The 12216-nt window shown below is 50.6% G+C and overlaps 1 protein-coding gene and 1 long non-coding RNA gene across 9 annotated transcripts in view; both read right to left on the reverse strand.

Moving 5' to 3' along the window:
- The window catches only part of Elfn1 (extracellular leucine-rich repeat and fibronectin type III domain containing 1), a 65465-nt gene that overhangs the window by 31684 nt on the left and 21565 nt on the right, over positions 1-12216 (reverse strand). The gene's annotated exons all lie outside the window — the stretch shown is intronic.
- On the reverse strand, positions 1859-11869 carry LOC134481158 (uncharacterized). 5 transcript variants are annotated; one of them, XR_010056476.1, is made up of 5 exons: positions 8238-11869; positions 7186-7289; positions 6499-6600; positions 5823-5886; positions 1859-5701 (listed from the first exon to the last, which is right to left on the reverse strand). It is a non-coding gene; the product is annotated as an uncharacterized LOC134481158 (long non-coding RNA). The 5 variants fall into 5 exon arrangements; XR_010056474.1 differs by having other exon boundaries at positions 7186-11869; XR_010056473.1 differs by having other exon boundaries at positions 5566-6080; positions 6276-6600; positions 7186-7757.

The raw sequence follows: 12216 nt of genomic DNA on the forward strand, positions 1-12216 counted from the left end.
CACACACACACACACACACACACACACACACACACACACACACAGAGCATGCTGCCTGCTCAACACACACCACCTCCCTCCTTCCTTCAATCTCTCCCTGCTCAGCACAGACCCCAGAGATTCTCAGGTGCAAACAAGGCCCTGCCCCCTGGTGAACTTGGAGCAGCAATTAGCTTCTCACACCACACCCACAGCCCCACAAATTCCAACAGAGTAAACAGTTAAATGTGCAATATTAAGCCATAAAGGCTGGGTGGAAACACAATCCAATCCTTATGAGGTCTCAGGAGAGAAGCCAGCTTTCCAAGCTCAGGAGGAGTGGAATAAATGGTAGAAGAAGAGAAAAGCAAATTTGGCCAAATGAAAACCAGGAAGAGGTACATAAAAAATAACAAAAAATTAAAACCTCTGTGGCACCAAGAGGAAATGTCCGTGGTACAGTTGGCAGAGGTGGGACAATACCCACTCATACCGGCATTGAAGCCCCAACAATGTACAGACACACGGGTAAATATCAGACTCAAAGAGAAACACAGAGATGCCTACAAGGACGAGTTCCACCTCATGACTCAGGGAAAGGCATCTTGTAAGGATTCTCTCTCTCTCTCTCTCTCTCTCTCTCTCTCTCTCTCTCTCTGTGTGTGTGTGTGTTTGTGTCAGTGTGTGTGTGTGTCAGTGTGTGTGTGTGTCAGTGTGTGTGTGTGTGTGTCAGTGTGTGTGTGTGTGCAGTACCCCAGGAGGCCAGAAGAGGGCATCATATCCTCTGGGCTGAACTCATAGACAGTAGTGTGAGCTGCTCCACGTGGGTTCTGGGGTCTGACCTTGGGTTCTTCTCAAGAGCAGCAAGTGCTCTTAGCTGCTGAGCCAGCTCTCCAGTGCCAGAAATGCATATTTTTATTAAATAAGATGACATTCCACTTGTGCTCATCAAGTAAGGGTTGATCTAAATAACAAATAAAAAAAAAAAACCCTAAGTTAAGGCTAAAACCCAGAGCCCAGCAAAGCTCATTAGACTGTGATAGGATGGACCAAGCTCTTTTGCAAAATCATTTCTGAGTACCAATTAAAAGCTCCTTAAACTATGCCTTGCTTCGGTTGGGAGACTGGGGTGGAAGGATCTCGAGTTCCAGCCAGCGAAGCCGGATAATGAGGTCCTGGCTCCAAGGAGCAAAGGAAACTCTGCCTGGCCCATGGCAGAGGGCACACCTCATGGACAGCATGATGCACCTCTTTTCTTCTTTTCTTTTTTTTCTCTTTTTTTTAGGAGCTGGGGACCGAACCCAGGGCCTTGCGCTTGCTAGGCAAGTGCTCTACCATTGAGCTAAATCCCCAACCCCCATGATGCGCCTCTTAACTCAGAAACAAACCCATTTGACACCGTCCTAGTGACTTCAGCCACTGCAACAAGACAAGAAAAAGAAATGGAAATTCTAAGATTCAGAAAAAAAATTAAAACCTAGTCATTCTCTAAGGATGTGGCTATATATGTTAAAGCCAAAATTATGTATGAATTATATTAATAGGTAGTCGAGAGGATAGATGTAAACGCCATATTCTACTGAATTTGGATGTCTATGTGTTTACAGCAAAAAGTGGACCCCAGGTCGTGCAGCTCACAATCATCTGCAACTCCAATCACAAAACTGACCCCTTCTGCTGGACTCTGGGAACACCTACACGTTCTCACATGCATGTGCTCGTGCACACAGACACATATAAACACAGACACATAGACACCCGCACATACACACCACACAGACACAGAAACATATACCCTACACACAAACATATAGATACACAGTTGTGCACGCACACACACGCGCGCACACACATACACACACACACACACACACACAAAGAATATGTATTTTTTTAATTGATCTCTTCCAGATAGATCTACAGGTTCAATGAGATTCTCTTTGTAGATCTTGACAAGCTTTGAAGATGTGCACGCGCGAGAATCGCTCAAAACTGGGAGAACAGGTTCAGTGGGATCTGTATGGATATCCAGTTGTAGAGCTTGGGCAACTGGCACCGCATAGAATCAACACGAGTTCAGGCTACTGTCCCCACGCACCCACAGAGCAGACGAAGCACGTAGAGATGCACCTGTCATCTACCTTTGGATGACGTAGAACAAACCAACAGAAAAAGGCAGCGGGCCCTCCACCAACCAGGCATCTAAATGCAAAACACTGTTTTGAACTTTGAACTTGAGTCCCCTTGCTCCATCACACGTCTAACCCATCCAGGCTGAGCCTAGACTTACATGGTCCATTGTACTGGTGAATGCCGTGTGCTCTTTGAGTTCACTGGCAAGCAAGCTCTGAGACGGGTCCATCCACACCATTTCAAATTGACCCATGTTTGTTTCCCAGTGTTCTCCACAGTCTGCATGAGGGTGGGATGGCCCCCTAGCTCTGTGACTGGCAGGGAAGAAAATGGCAAGACGGCCTGAGAGAAAGAACAGCATGTCCTTGAAAACAGCCGGATGGTGGACTATTTCCAGAGGTCACTGTTTACCTTGTGAGGTGGGGAAGAGAAACCAGAAGCTCAACCATGGAAGGGAAGCTCAGTTATGGTTCCAGCTGGCTGCCTCAACTTCTCCAGCTGTGTTTCTACCTCCCTTGGTTTGACTCTCTCTCTCTCTCTCTCTCTCTCTCTCTCTCTCTCTCTCTCTCTCTCTCTGCGTGTGTGTGTGTGTGCCCACATGTTTGTCTGTTTCTCTGTCCCTCTGTGTGTCTGTCTGTGTGTTTTTCTGTATGTCTCTTTGTCTCTGTTTCTCTGCTTCTCTGTCTCTGTGTCTCTGTCACTGTGTCTGTCTCTGTGTCTCTCTGTCTCTGTGTGTCTATTTTGTTTCTGTCTGTGTGTCTCTCTGTCTGTCTCTCTGTGTCTGTCTGCATCTCTGTCACTGTGTCTGTCTCTGTGTATCTGTCTCTGTGTTTATCTTTGTGTCTGTCTTTCTGTCTCTGTGTCTCTCTGTCTCTGTGTCTCTGTGTGTCTATTTCGTGTCTCTCTGTCTGTCTGTGTTTCTGTCTGTCTGTCTCTCTGTCACTGTGTCTGTCTCTGTGTCTCTCTTTCTGTCTGTGTGTCTATGTGTCTATTTTGTGTCTCTCTGCCTGTGTGTCTCTGTCTGTCTCTCTGTGCCTCTCTGTTTTGGTGTCTGTCTCTCTGTTTCTCTGTCTCTCACCTCTTTATCTCTGTCTCTCTATCTCTCTGTCTCTCTCTCCATCCACTCATTATCTACTGTTTACTTTGCATTCTTCTACTTTGTCCATTAATAAAGTCAGTCATTCAAAACTGAAGGTAAGTCCTAGGTAGATGAGTCTCTGAACCATAAAATGCATGGAAAGAAAACTGTGCACCATATGATACGGTGATCTATTTTATATATTAAGTTAACATGTTTGAAAATACACTAATAATGTGGTGACAGAGGAGAATTCCTTTCCACCCACACAATTATAAACTAATAAATATCATTGCTCAAAAATGAGGAATTTCTGCTCTTAAAAATATACCACATGCTGAGTCTAGAGAACAGACCTGTAAGCCTAGATTTGAGAGACAGATGCAGAAGAGTCAGAGCTTCAGGGACTGCTTGGGCTACAGAGTGAACACAGGGGTAACCTGGGCCAATAGTGAAATCCTGTCTCAAAATAAAAAGTGAAAATTTGTGTCTCAATGGTAGAGCCCCTGACTAGAATCTCCCAGTGAGGGGCTGGGGTGTGGCTCAGTGGTAGAGCCCCTGCCTAGAATCCCCCAGTGAGGGGCTGGGGGCGTGGCTCAGTGGGAGAGCCCCTGCCTAGAATCCCCCAGTGAGGGGCTGGGGGCGTGGCTCAGTGGGAGAGCCCCTGCCTAGAATCCCCCAGTGAGGGGCTGGGGGCGTGGCTCAGTGGTAGAGCCCCTGCCTAGAATCCCCCAGTGAGGGGCTGGGGGTGTGGCTCAGTGGTAGAGCCCCTGCCTAGAATCCCCCAGTGAGGGGCTGGGGTGTGGCTCAGTGGTAGAGCCCCTGCCTAGAATTCCCCCAGTGAGGGGCTGGGGGCGTGGCTCAGTGGTAGAGCCCCTGCCTAGAATCCCCCAGTGAGGGGCTGGGGGCGTGGCTCAGTGGTAGAGCCCCTGCCTAGAATCCCCCAGGGAGGGGCTGGGGTGTCACTCAATTACCAGTGCATAAATAATTAAGTTAATAAGTCCTGTGCTAACCGTGGTGGCACAGGCTTGTGTTCTCAGAATGGAGAAACTGAGACAGAAGGATCATGCTTTTCATGGCCAGCTTAGGCTATCAAATCCTCCTAAATGAAAAGTCAAAATGAACAAAACACAGTCTACACGGTATGTTAGGAAGTCATTGTCACTGTTCTCTCTGTCATCTGAGGTGAATATTCTTTCAGAATCCAGAAAGAAATCTAGCAAACTGATCAAGAGAGCTCAGCTAGAAAATGGACAGATATCTGTAAAAGACATTCATTTCACAGACAAGAAAATACAGGTGGTCATAAGCCCGGCCCCTGGTCATCAGTTCCAGGGTTACATCAGGGAGAGCAGGATGGATATTTGGTCAATCACCATGACACGCCCACCAGCTGGGCAAGCTTCTAGCTGCTTGTCTGACAGTGGGAGGACGGTGTGGGGAGCACTTGGAGCACTTACAGGTTTCTGAGGTCCACTGCCTGGGGGACCACTCTGGCATGACGTTGCATTTATGTCTCTCTTGCATGTAATGTAACTCTTGCCCTGCAAGCCTTTGACAAACTTTAAATGGCGAGTTTGACATGAACTGCGCGGACACGGGACACTTGAATGGCGACAAATCTTGTCTTTAGAGTCAAATGGATTGCAAGAGTCTTGAATGTAATATATCTCCTGCCCGTGTAAGCCTTTGACAAACCTTTAATGTGTGATGTGTATCTTAACAAAAGGAATCCTTACCGTCAAACTGCACAGCCCCCACCGGCTGTGACGATGGACTCTTCTTCTGCAGTGAAGGCTAAGGGATACTAATCATGGATCTTCACAGGGAATCCTGACTCAAAATTTGAATTCAGGGGGAAAAAAATGACATGCTGTGATTTCCAGCATGTATGGAACTCAGACTTACCCAACCTGCTTGGTGAGTTCAAGGCCCGTAAGAGACTCTATCTCAAGACACAGGTGGACAGGGTAAGGGGCACACTTGAAGTCAACCTCTGGCTTCCACACATGTTCACACACATACCCACAAATGTCCACAGGAATGTGCATACACCCAAACCAAACAAAATATACTAATATCCAGTTTTGGGGGTTTTTTTGCCCCCCCCCAGCTGGGGACCGAACCCAGGGCCTTGCGCTTCCTAGGCAAGCGCTCTACCACTGAGCTAAATCCCCAACCCCCTCTTTTTTCCGTTTTGAGACAGGGTCTTACTACATAGCCCTGGCTGTCCTGGAACTTGCGACATAGACCAGGATGTCTCAGGTTCACAGAGCTCCACCTGTCTGTGCACCCCTAGTGCTGGGATTAAAGATTTGCATTATGATGGACTTATACTGATAAAACTTTAAAGGCTAGGCTAAAGAAAATCGTCATTCTAATTTGTAATATTTTATCCTTTTAAGACGAGGTCTCACTCTGGAGCCCAGGCTGGCTTGGCACTCGTTGATCCTCCCGCCTCAGCCATCCAAGTGTTGGGATTTCAATGCCAGAGCTGTGCTTTTCGGTGTTCTGTGGCCCGAGAAGACACAAATGCTCTGTGTGTTGTTGGAAGCTTGCAGCGTGGTAGTAATGCCGGGGACCCCTCACCCCACCTCCTCACTTTCTCACAGCTCCAGTGGCAGGTCCTCACCCGCCAGGAAGCCAATGGTGCTAATTTGCTCCTGGAAGCTTGAGGCAGTCTCCCTCTGAGGGCGCTACCGCAGGAAGGAAGAGAAAAAAAAAATCGCTGCAGAAGGGAGGCGTGAGGATTGAGAAGGCATTAACCTGACGAATTGTATGCGCGCGAGCTGTACATTTGAGAAGTGCTTATTAGAGAGACACGAAAATGAGGCTGGAATTTTGCTTGTTTGTCTGAGACGAAGCTAAGTTTCCCTCGGTCTTTAATGGGCTAAAAAGAAAAAAAAAAAACTGGGTGAGATGTTCAAATGTAGGCGTAAAATAAAAGACACATCTAGACACGGGCGAATTATCAGGAGACAGTGGCAGTTCCATCCACCCTGCCTGAATGTGTTCACCAGGAACAAGAGGGTCTTCAAATGCTCTCTGTCCCCACCAGCTAACTTGAGCCTTTCCCTCCACACACCTCTCCCAAGAAGGCACGATGTCAGCCCTGTGTCTACACCAGGATCTTGTCTTTAGAGTCAAATGACAGGAGAGGAATCTCAGGAAGAGTCACGTTCACAGGGTCAACACCTGCCACCTGCCGCCAAGCCCCTCATAGCAGGCTGCGTTCCTACAGGATGGTGGCTTCTGGGAAGAAAGGCCTTGAGTTCTGCTCTGTGTCCCTGCTCCTACCCAGTGAATACCTTTTCAAGTGGCTGCAGGATGCTGAGAGATGCCCACACGTGTTCACAGCAGAGGATACTGATGACTGTACCAAGGAGGTTCCAGGAAGGATGATGTCATTTCTGTGCCAAAACCAACACAGGCAATGCACAGCACACAGTAGGCTCTTAGTAATTACATATCCAGGAATACCTGGGCTCTCTTTTGCAACCCTGGGGTAGGGTAACAGGGTGGGGTATTGGGTAGACCAAATGAGATGTGCTGACAGGACTGGGGAAATGTTCAGTCGCTATACAAACATGAGGACCCAGATTCAATCCTCAGAAGCCACAGAGAATCCAGGGGTGGTGACTTCTGCTGGCAATCCCAGTGCTAGGGGGTGTGGAGCCAGGAGGTTCATGAGTTTGGGGCTAGCCCGGACTACAAAGTGAGACCAAGTGTCAAAGAAACAAAACAGTATAGCATTTTCCAAATAGATGCTTGGGAATGTGAGTTGGGTCAGACAGAACCAGTTGGGTTTTAAAAGGAGGGGGCAGGGGCAGGGGCAGGGGCAGGGGCAGGGGCAGGGGCAGGGGCAGGGGCAGGGGCAGGGGCAGGGGCAGGGGCAGGGGCAGGGGCAGGGGCAGGGGCAGGGGCAGTGTCTGCCTGTTTGCTTTATGCACAATTTAGTCAGGAATCCATGTTTTGTCTTGTGCTTCCAAACATACCCTCCTGGGAATCTGATCATGAAGGGTGCAGCCCAGGGAGAGGTTGGCCCCTCTTCTGGCTTGGAGACGACAGCCATGGAAGCAAGATTGAGGCACTCAGTCAGCTGCGGGAACCAATGCTTCGTGAGCACTGTGGGATGCTGACAGCACCAGGCTTGCAGCCCGAAAGCCAAACCTGAGACCTCTCATGAGTCCACTGGGCTCTCAGCTTTTCCCAGGACCACATCTGGAGCTATTACACGGAGCGACAGTGGTCAAGACCTGATGAGAAGGGGCTGCAGGCCTGTGCCTTTCTATAGCTCTAGCCTGGGCTCAACTCCACCAGAGCAGAAAGCTGGTATGTCCCTGCCCAGCAGGGGGCGCCCAGTGGTCCCAGTGCTACTATCATGGATGTCTGGATGTAGAGCTTGACAGAGCAGTCAACCGAGTCAAGTTAAAAGAGAGACCAAGAGACTCCAGTGCAGGCTGAGGATGTGGCTCAGTGGCAGAGTGCTTGCCAGGCACGCATGAAGCCCATTCCGTGCCTAGCACTGCATAAACCCAGTGCGTTGGCACGTACCGCAGTCCCAGCACTTGGGAGGAAAAGGGAAGGATCAAAAGTTTAAGGTTCTCCTCAGCTGAAGCCTGGCCTACAAGGGACCCTGTCTTAAAGGTGAGAGCGCAGCCGGAGAGAAGGCTCGGCAGGTAAAAGCCCTTGCCACCAAGCCTGAGTTTGATCTCAGGACCCAGTGTGTTGGAAGGAGAGAACTGAGAACAGACTCCTGGGAGTTGACCTGTGGTCTCCACAGGGACACCACGCTATGTGCCCAGGTGCAAACATGTGCGTGCACACACACACACACTCACACGCACATAATAAAAATGAGGAAAAAACTCAGGTACAGATCCCAGGCCCCCACGGGGACAGCTGGTGGTGACCTGTACAGTCATAGGCCCTTGAAGGCTGTCACTCCAACTTTGGCAAGAGCAGCTAGTTACTCAGGCCAGGTGACCGTGACATCTATGCCTCTGAGGCTCACGCCCACCTCCTCACTCCCAAAGGGACTTGGCACCTGGACAGGAGGATGTCCCTAACTCCTTCCACCTCTGAGGGGTGTGGGGGAACATCCAGGACTTATTCCCCATGCCTGCTTGGTAACAAGTGGTCAGAGCATGAGAGAAGGCAGGAATCCCCTCCTCGGCCTCACCCCACACCTCCCTCCAGCTGTCCTCCTCCAGCCTTTGTGACGTCACTGCTGTTGCCATGGGAACCCTGCCAGCCCGAGCTGGATGACTTCACATGCGGGTGGGGAGGGCCTGAGCCATAGGTCTCAAGACAGAGCTCTCCCACAATCAGCCAAATGGCAAAAGACGCATTGAACCACTGGGTAGCTGGGATTTAAGGCAAGGGCTCCACCCACTCCACCCATTCTTGGAACAGGAGCGGGGGGAGGGAGGGCATGCCCCTTCCTCTCTCTCCACGGAAGTGAGAGAGGGAGAGTAAGTAAGGACCCATGTCATGGGCTGCCCGAGGATCCACTGTGTCACCAGCTTCAAAACTCAGTTTACCTTCCCAGAAAATGGGGACGAGCCCCCCTAACATGCTGCTAATCTGTCGCCAAGGACCACACAATACTAAATCCTGACCAGATGGGCCTGTGACTCATCCTGTAGGAATCACAGATGGAGGGGCTTCCAGAAGATTCTCCTAAATCCAAAGCCTCTGCCCAAGAACCTCAGACGCCCTGCCCATTCTGGGGAGCCCCTCCCTTTTTGACTCCCCAGCACCAACAGAGATCTCCCGACACCTGCTCTATGTCTCACCAGGACACACTGCTGGGGTTGCCATGGGGACGAGCAGGGGGGAGCAAGCGCGGGGTGCACACAGCTGCATGTGAGCACACGGGAGTGGAAAAGCACATGTCCGGGGATATTTGACTCTCCGTGGTCATATAGGGTAGTGGCCCCACGGGGTGACCACAGATATGTACACACTGCACAGAGTCTGTTAGCACACACATGTGCACGCAAAGCTTCCCTGGCACACACGTGCAGGCTGGCACATACCACTGGGGCCCTACCAGCCTTCGTCACCCACCACAGAAGCATCTGCCCAGATGGAGGATACAGGCCTCCCTGGAGCCTCCCCGGGACACATTTCTACAGAGCCAGGCTCTCCTGGGTTCTGAAAAAAAAAACCTTCCAGCCATATCTAGCTCCAAACCTGGGCATCCACATCCCAGGGGCTTCTGGGACCCCACAAGGAAGAGAAAACCACACCTGCTCCAAGCCAGAACCCCCAGAAGAGAGTCTGCTTCTAGATCATTTCCTGGGTGCTCTGTAACCCCTCAAGGAGGATCCATGGTGACCTCCTGAGTTCCTCTGCATCCCGAGTGCTGGGATGACGTGCTACCATGCTGTGTTAATGCTGTGCTAGGCACTATACCAACTGAGCTATACCCATTGCCTAGACAACAAAACTGAGGTTCAGGGTAAAACTGAAGCTCATGGTGCAGACAAAGGGGCCACACAGGCCCTCACAAGCATCTTTCCTCTTCCCTACAGAGCCAAAGGAAGCCGCCTGAAGCGTCTCAGACCCCCTCCTAGGCTTCTACTTCCTTGAACTTGGCACTCAGGAAACCAGCCTTTCTAGCTTCTAATTAAGGAAACAAGCCCAGAGAAGGAAAGTAACTGGTCCAAGGTCACAGAGCCCTGAGAAAATCTTACAGGAGCTGGTGGGGATTGAGAAGCAGGCATTGGGGGAGGGCTCTAGAGCCTCCCCACCCAGCTTCCAGCCAGAAGCAGCAGCCGAGGGGGTGGGCAGGCAGGCAGGCAGGTCACCCGCCCAGCTCTTCCTGCTTCTGCCTTTGCATCCGATACATTCAATGAAGACCAGAAGCCTCCTAATGCAATTTAGAGCCCGGTGGCCACAGCCACCTCTAATGATTAGGTCTGATTTTTCTTGGCTGTCTCTTTGAGCCTCCATGCAAATGAGCCTCCTCCTCCCAGCACAGTCCCTCCTCCTGGCCCTAGGATGGACAATGAATGAACATCCAAGACTGAGGGAAACCTCAAACCTCCCGGCAGCCCAGCCTGGGCTTGCAGCCCTCACCATGCTGAGAGCCTGGAAATCTAGCAGGAGTGCTGGCTGATGCTATTCAAATCCTGGGGTCCCCTGCATCAAGGGGCAGGAACAGGCCTAAAACACAATACCCTTGAGAAGCTGCAGAGTCCCTTAGGGGCAAGCTCAAAACTAGTTTCCATTTCTGAGGGTAGGGAGGCGATGGGGGCTCAGCTGGTAGAGTGCTTGCCCAGCAAGCATGAAGCCCTGGGTTCCATTCCTAGCACCATATAAACCCAGTATAATAATAACGCCGGTCATCTAGCACTCAGAAGGCAAAGGAAGGGACGTAAGGAGTTCAAGACTATCCTGAGGTATTTAGGGAGTTTGGGGTAGCCTGGGCTAACGTGACTTTAAAAAAAAAAAAAAAAAGCACAGGCATTAGTGGACATGGGGAAACCAAGGCTCAGAATCAAGAACTGACTTGTCAGAGGTCAAGACTTAGGAGTGTCTCACCTGGGTCAGTGAGGTCACTCACACACACAGCAACCCAGAAATTCCATCAGCCACCCTGCCCCACTCTGCACGACACAACAGCCCTGCCAGGGGCCTGGCGGACCAGACACCACTGGTGGAGAATGCAGAATCGGCCTTTAAATACCTCAGCGATTTCATGCCCTGCCGTCTCCCATTCCCGAGCTGCCCGAGGCACCGGGCCGAGAGGCTGGGACCTAATGAGCTGTGAAGGTCTATTTTTCAAAGTTAAACATCTCCCAGGCTCCCTGGCCCAGCCTTTAGACACAGCCTAGCAACACCCCTGTGCCGAGTCAAGACAGGCTCTTCAGGAGGCCATCCTCTGAGATTCCCACCATGCCTGCATCCACCTACAGATGCTGCCGGAACCACTATACCAGTGTTGACTTGTGGAACACAGAGACAGGAAACGGACAAGGCTGGAGACGCGGAGGCAAACTCCGGAAGCAATGACTCCCAGCCCAACAGTCTTGAGTGGCGTCCATTCTAGCCTCATGCTATATAAACACACATGAGGGGGTCCCCTAAAGTGAGGAACCACAAGACTCCAACTCTGATCTGTCATGGTCTATCCTGCATCAGGGACACAATAGGTGCTCAGGAAATGGCTGTGGCCGGGAGAAAGGCAGCCATGGCTTCAGGCCAGTTAGTGGTCACAACACATGGAGATGCTAGACCTGGCCTGAGGGCACGAACAGGGCTCTCGCCTTCAGGAATCAGTCAGTCCAGGCCCAGTTAGGTCCCACATCTCAGGAGGATATGTGGGAAGGAATTTGGGACTAGGTTCAGGACTCACCACAGTGACTACCTGACCCTACAAGCTTGGTTAAGCCATTTCTCTGGGCTTCAGGGTCTCCATGTGCTATTTGGTGACATTAGTTACTGACTTGTTTGAAGGAATTCTACTTTTAAACTTCTAACCATGGTGACACTACTTTTCAGACCCTAAAGGGATGTCGACATGTACCAGCCAATGAGCCATCACCATACTATAGTGCTCCCACCATCCAGCCATCCTTTAGCATGGGTGTTCACATGATCTGTTTGCCCTCAGCCATCTGTTCACCCTCTCTCCTGCCTATGCATCCATCCATCCATCCATCCATCCATCCATCCATCCATCCATCCATTAAACCATCTGTTCCCCCACACACTCCTTCACCCATTCAACCATCTATCCACCTACCTATCTATTCATTCAACTATCTACCCACCCACTCCTCCACTCATTCAATATCCACCCATCCACTCACCCATCTATTCATTCAACTATCTATCCACCAACTCATCCATTCATTCAGACATCTATCTACTTACCCAATGACCCATCCACCCGTGGACCCATCCACCCATCCATCCATCTGTATATCCATTTATCCACTCATCTATCTACTCACCCTTCAATCCATCCACCCACCTAAGCACCCATCTACCCACTCATCCCTTCACTCACCCAC

This window comes from Rattus norvegicus, chromosome 12 (genome assembly GCF_036323735.1).
Source record: "Rattus norvegicus strain BN/NHsdMcwi chromosome 12, GRCr8, whole genome shotgun sequence".
NCBI classification, from domain to species: domain Eukaryota; kingdom Metazoa; phylum Chordata; class Mammalia; order Rodentia; family Muridae; genus Rattus; species Rattus norvegicus.